A 6,000-nucleotide genomic window follows, 5' to 3' on the forward strand; every position below is an offset into this window, starting at 1 on the left:
CAGGAGGCCGGTTTGCTAGCCATGGGATGTGGCTCCCTCCAGCGGTCTGCTCCCTCTGTTTTGCCCGAAAGATTGTAACGGATGGTGGAGACCCGAAGCCTCTCATGGGGTTTCTACGGCTGCAGGGCACCACTCCAGCCGCTCTGAGGAGGTTCCTGAGGTTTGCTTTCAGGGGTGAAGCTTACCAATACCAGGACTTTCCGTTTGGCCTGGCACTCTCGCGAAGTGCATGAATGCTGCACTGGCCCCACTATGGCTCCAGGGCATCTGCACTTTTAATTATATCGACGACTGGTCGATATTGGCTCGATCAGCGCTTCAGGCGGTCCGAGATGTTGTTCTTGCCTGCATAAAGAAACTAGGGCTAAGACCGAACGCAGGGAAAAGTGTGCTTTCTCCATGGCAGAGAACCACCTTCCTGGGCCAGATTGCAGGCACAGTTGTCTCCCGCTGTCAGAGGAGTGAGAGAAGGCCAGTCACTCATGGTAAAGCAGTTCCAGATGCTGCTGGATCTCATGGTGGCAGCATCCAATGTGATTCCACTTGGCCTCCTCCATATGAGACCCCTCCAGTGGTAGCTCTGGGGCAAAGGGTTCTCCCGGAGAGGGAATCCACACCTCTGAGCCTTGCATTGTGTGGAAAGAGCCAACGTTCCTGTCCTGAGGCCCTGTCTTGGAGACTCCTTGTCATCACGTAACGCTTACAATGGACACTTCCTTCACAGGGTGGGGAATGATCATGAGTGGTCGCTCAAAACAAAGGTCTGTGGAGCGGGCCACGTTTAGCATGGCACATAGGCTGCCTGAACATGGTGTTTTGGGGTTGAAACATTTCCTCCCGGACCTGACGGGTCATGTGTTGGTCCATACGGACAATACAGCGGTAGTCTAATATCTCAACCACCAGGGGGGTCTCCGGTCTTGCCCTTATACAAGCTGGTGCAGGAGATCCTCCTGTGGTCCCAGGGAAAACTCCTCTCACTGAGAGCTGTTCATATCCCGAGACGGTTGAATTGGAGAGCAGATGCCCTCTCAAAACATGGGCCGAGGCCTGGGGAATGGAGACTCCACCCCGAAGTGGTGGCACAGATAGGGTGGAGGTTTTAAAGAGCCCAGGTGGATCTGTTTGCAACTCAGGAGACTTCACACTGTCCCCTATGGTTCTCTCTCTCACCCAGTTGCAGGCGTGGCTGAGGCTACATCTGCACGTTTTCCGACTGATCACGCTGCTTTTGGAAGTTCGACCCTTCGCCCCTAAAGGTTTATGTGTCCAGTATCACAGCTTATATTATCCCGCCTGTGGGGCAGTCGAAACACTTCTTTACACGAAACCTGTGTATGTACCTAAGGTGCCTACAGCTCCCGCTCTACCTGTCATGCTGCAGGCTTTCTGCCCTCCTCCGTTCCTAGCCCCTGACCATGAGAAGCAGAACCGCCAGTGCTGGCACTGGACACTTATCTACACAGGACGAGTCTGTGGAGGAAGTCAGAGCAGCAGTTTGTCTGCTATAGCCCTAACAGGAAGGGATTCCCTGCCAACAAGCAGACTTTCAGCAGGTAAGTAGTGGATGCCATTTTATCGTCTTATGAGTCCTCTGGTCTCCCGCTCCACACGGAGTGTGGCTGCCTCTACGGCCTGGTCCGCTGGAGTCTTACTCCAAGACATCTGCAAAGCTGCAGGCTGGTCCACCCCGTTGACCTTTGTCAGATTTTACGATTTTGACCTCAGAGCCACTCCCTGCGGCGCTTACCTTCTCTCTGTGCAGAAGCCAGTGTTGCTACCACCGCACAGCCATTTTGTAGCTCCTGGTCATTGCGACGTCGCCCGCCGATGGCGTCACGACTTGCCTATTGGCAAAATAGGGTTACATACGTTCTTTCTGTATTCTTCTTATTACAGCAGTTTATTTTACAGCAACTGTAACTGTAAAATGCACATTTTAAAATATAGATTTGAATCAATTTGACTATGCATCTATATGTGATTTGCATCGGCGTCAGTTACCGAGATGCGCATCCCTAATAGTACACCTTTTATACTGTATTATGTACCGTTTCTTGTTTTTAAGTACAACATTCTCATGATTTTACATTGTAGTTATTATTTTTTTTTTATTATATGAAAAACAAGGTTTATACAAGTATTTTATGACTAGAATCTAGGCCAGCTTTAGCAGTGTATGCGCCATTATTAGATTAATTAGTTTAGCTCAGATAAGCTGTGTAAACCTTCCTGCTATATGTTACTGATTATTTTTTTCTAAATATTTTTTCAAGATGATTTGTCATATGCCAGTTTCTATGATGCCTGTATCATCAGTGTACATTCATGGATATTGCTATCTTATTCATAAACATAGGGTTAAGGACCTTGTTCGGGTGCCCAGCTTTGACACGTGAAAAAAATGCACAGAAACCCAGGGTCACTTATGAAGTAAATATCAATGCTTCTGCTAGAGATGATGTATGTGGGTGGTGCAGCTGTGGTTAAAGTGAAAAAAGATTTGTTCAATTGTGTTCATTGGGTTTCTTACTTTTTTCACACTGCAGGAGATACCTGTCTGTGATGCAGCACTCTGCTATATTATACATATACATATATATATATATATATATATATATATATATATATATATATATATATATATATAGAGAGAGTGCAGTGGCAATATTTATTAAAAATATAAATTATTAAATATCTTCTTTTTCTTCTTCTTCTTTCGGCTGCTCCCATTAGGGGTTGCCACAGCGGATAATCTGTCTCCATACCACCCTGTCCTCTACATCTGCCTCATTCACACCAACTACCTGCATGTCTTCCATCACCACATCCATGAACCTCCTTCTTGGCCTTCCTCTTTTTCTCCTACCTGGTGGATCCATCTTCAGCATTCTTCTACCAATATAATTCATGTCCCTTCTCTGAACATGTCCAAACCATCTCAATCTCGCCTCCCTCACCTTGTCACCAAAACATCCTACATGTGCTGTCCCTCTAATAAACTCATTTCTAATCTTGTCCATCCTCGTCACTCCCAACGAAAACCGTAACATCCTCAGCTCTGCTACCTCCAGCTCCACCTCCTGTCTTTTACTCAATGCCACTGTCTCTAATCCATACAACATCGCAGGTCTCACCACAGTCCTATAAACTTTCCCTTTCATTCTTGCAGATACCCTACTATCACAAATCACTCCTGTCACTCTTCTCCACCCACTCCACTCTGCCTGCACTCTTTTCTTTACTTCTCTAACACACTCTCCATTACTTTGCACTGTTGACCCCAGGTACCTGAACTCCTCCACCTTCTCCACCTCTTCTCCTGCAACCGCATCACCCACTGCCCTCCCTCTCATTCACACACATGTACTCTGTCTTACTCCTACTGACTTTTATTGAACTTCTCTCCAGCGCATATCTCCACCTCTCCAGGATCTTCTCAACCTGCTCACTACTCTCACCACAAATCACAATATCATCTGCAAACATCATAGTCCAGGGAGACTCCTGTCTGACCTCGTCCGTCAACCTGTCCATCACCACTGCAAACAGGAAAGGGCTCAGTGCCGATCCTTGATGCAGTCCAACCTTCACCCTGAACCAGTCTGTTGTACCTACTGCACACTTCACTGCCGTCACACTGTCCTCATACATGTCCTGCACCACCCTCACATACCTCTCTGACACACCTGACTTCCTCATACAATACCAAAACTCCTCTCTCGGCACCCTGTCGTACGCTTTCTCTAAATCCACAAATACACAATGCAATTCCTTCTGTCCTTCTCTATACTTCTCCATCAACATCCTCAAAGCAAATAAGGCATCTGTGGTGCTCTTCCTCGGCATGAAACCATACTGTTGCTCACAGATGGTCACCTCTTCTCTCAGCCTGGCTTCCACTACTCTTTCCCATAACTTCATGGTGTGACTGATCAACTTAATTCCCCTGTAGTTACTGCAGGTCTGCACATCTCCTTATGCTTAAAGATCGGTACCAGCACACTCCTTCTCCATTCCTCAGGCATCCTCTCCCCTTCCAGAATCCTGTTAAACAATCTGGTTAAAAACTCCACTGCCATCTCTCCTAAACATTCCACGCTTCTACCGGTATGTCATCTGGTCCAACCGACTTTCCATTCTTCATCCTCTTAATCGCTGCTCTCACTTCCTCCTTACTAATCCTATCTACATCCTGCTTCACCAACTCCACATCCTCCAACCTTCTCTCTCTGATTTTCCTCATTCATCAGCTGCTCAAAATACTCCCTCCACCTTCTCAACACACTCTCCTCACTAGTCAACACATTTCCTCTCCATCCTTTATTGCTCTAACTTGCAGTACATCCTTCCCAGCTCGGTCCCTCTGCCTGGCCAATCGGTATAAATCCTTTTCTCCTTCCTTAGTGTCCAACCTCTTATACAGCTCCTCATATGCCTTTTCCTTGGCTTTCGCCACATCCCTTTTTACCTGCTGCCGCATCTCCTTGTACTCCTGCCTACTTTTCTCATCACTCTGTCGATCCCACTTCTGTTTTGCCAACCTCTTTCCCTAATGCTCTCCTGCACTTCCTCATTCCACCACCACGTCTCCTTGTCTTGCTTTCTATTTCCAGATGTCACACCAAGTACTTTTCTAGCTGCCTCCCTCATCACTCCTGCAGTAGTTGCCCAATCATCCGGCACCTCTTCACCACCACCAAGCCCCTGTCTGACCTCTTCCCTGAACCTCACACTACACTCTTCCTCCTTCAGTTTCCACCATCTTATTCTTCTTTCAATCCTTACTTTCCTCCTCTTCTTCTTCGCCTCCAAAACCATCCTACAGACCACCATCCGATGCTGTCTAGCTACACTGTCCCCGCCAACACCTTACAGTCTCCAATCTCCTTCAGGTTGCATCTCCTGCATAGCACATAGTCCACCTGTGTGCACCTTCCTCCACTCTTATCGTCACCCTATGATCCTCCTTCTTCTTAAAATACGTGTTCACCACTGCCATTTCCATCCTTTTAGCAAAATCTACCACCATCTGCCCTTCCACATTCCTCTCCTTAAAACCATACCTACCCATCACCTCCTCATCACCTCTGTTCCCTTCACCTACATGTCCATTAAAGTCTGCCCCAATCACCAATCGTTCTTTCCTAGGTACACCATCTACCACTTCATCTAATTCACTCCAGAATCTTTCCTTCTCCTCCATCTCACAGCCAACTTGTGGAGCATAGGCACTGATGACATTTATCATCATCTCTTCAACTTCCACCTTCACGATCATCACCCTATCAGAAACTCTCTTCACCTCCACTACACTCTTACTGTACTCTTCCTTCAGAATCACCCCTACACCATTTCTCTTAACACACTCCTTCGGCCAACAGTAGCCCAATTTCCACCGGTACCCTGTCGGCTAACGATACCTGTGGCGGTCGTTGTTAACCCGGGCCTTGACCGATCCGGTATGAAATTCTCATTTGTGATCCGCATATTTGATTTGACATGTTTTACGCTGGATGCCCTTCCTAACGCAACCCTCCCCATTTACCCGGGCTTGGGACCGGCACTAAGAGTGTACTGGCTTGTGCCCCCCTAATGGCTGGGTTATAAATTATTAAATATCAAAGAGGTAAAATTATAACCTTTAATGCAACACACTTTTATTTACAACGTCCTTTCTTTAGTTAGATATAAAAAAAAAATCCCTAATAATAAACATACATTTGCATAAATCATCCATATTTGTCCATGCCCACATTGATCAAAGTATAAAAAACGTACATTTAGAACAGATAAAAATGTGATTAAATATTTTAATTGATTGACAGATCTGCTTTGAAAAATCGTAAATATAAAATAAATTCTGGGTTATTAACACTTTTTGTTTAATACAAACTTTTGATTGGTGCTGTATTTAAACACGGAGCAACACTGCCACCTACATGTCACGAAATGCAGTTTGGTGCGCATAGGCGAGCCGTTAAAGCAGAAGCACGTGAC

The sequence above is a fragment of the Silurus meridionalis genome, chromosome 27 (assembly GCF_014805685.1).
Source record: "Silurus meridionalis isolate SWU-2019-XX chromosome 27, ASM1480568v1, whole genome shotgun sequence".
NCBI lineage: Eukaryota > Metazoa > Chordata > Actinopteri > Siluriformes > Siluridae > Silurus > Silurus meridionalis.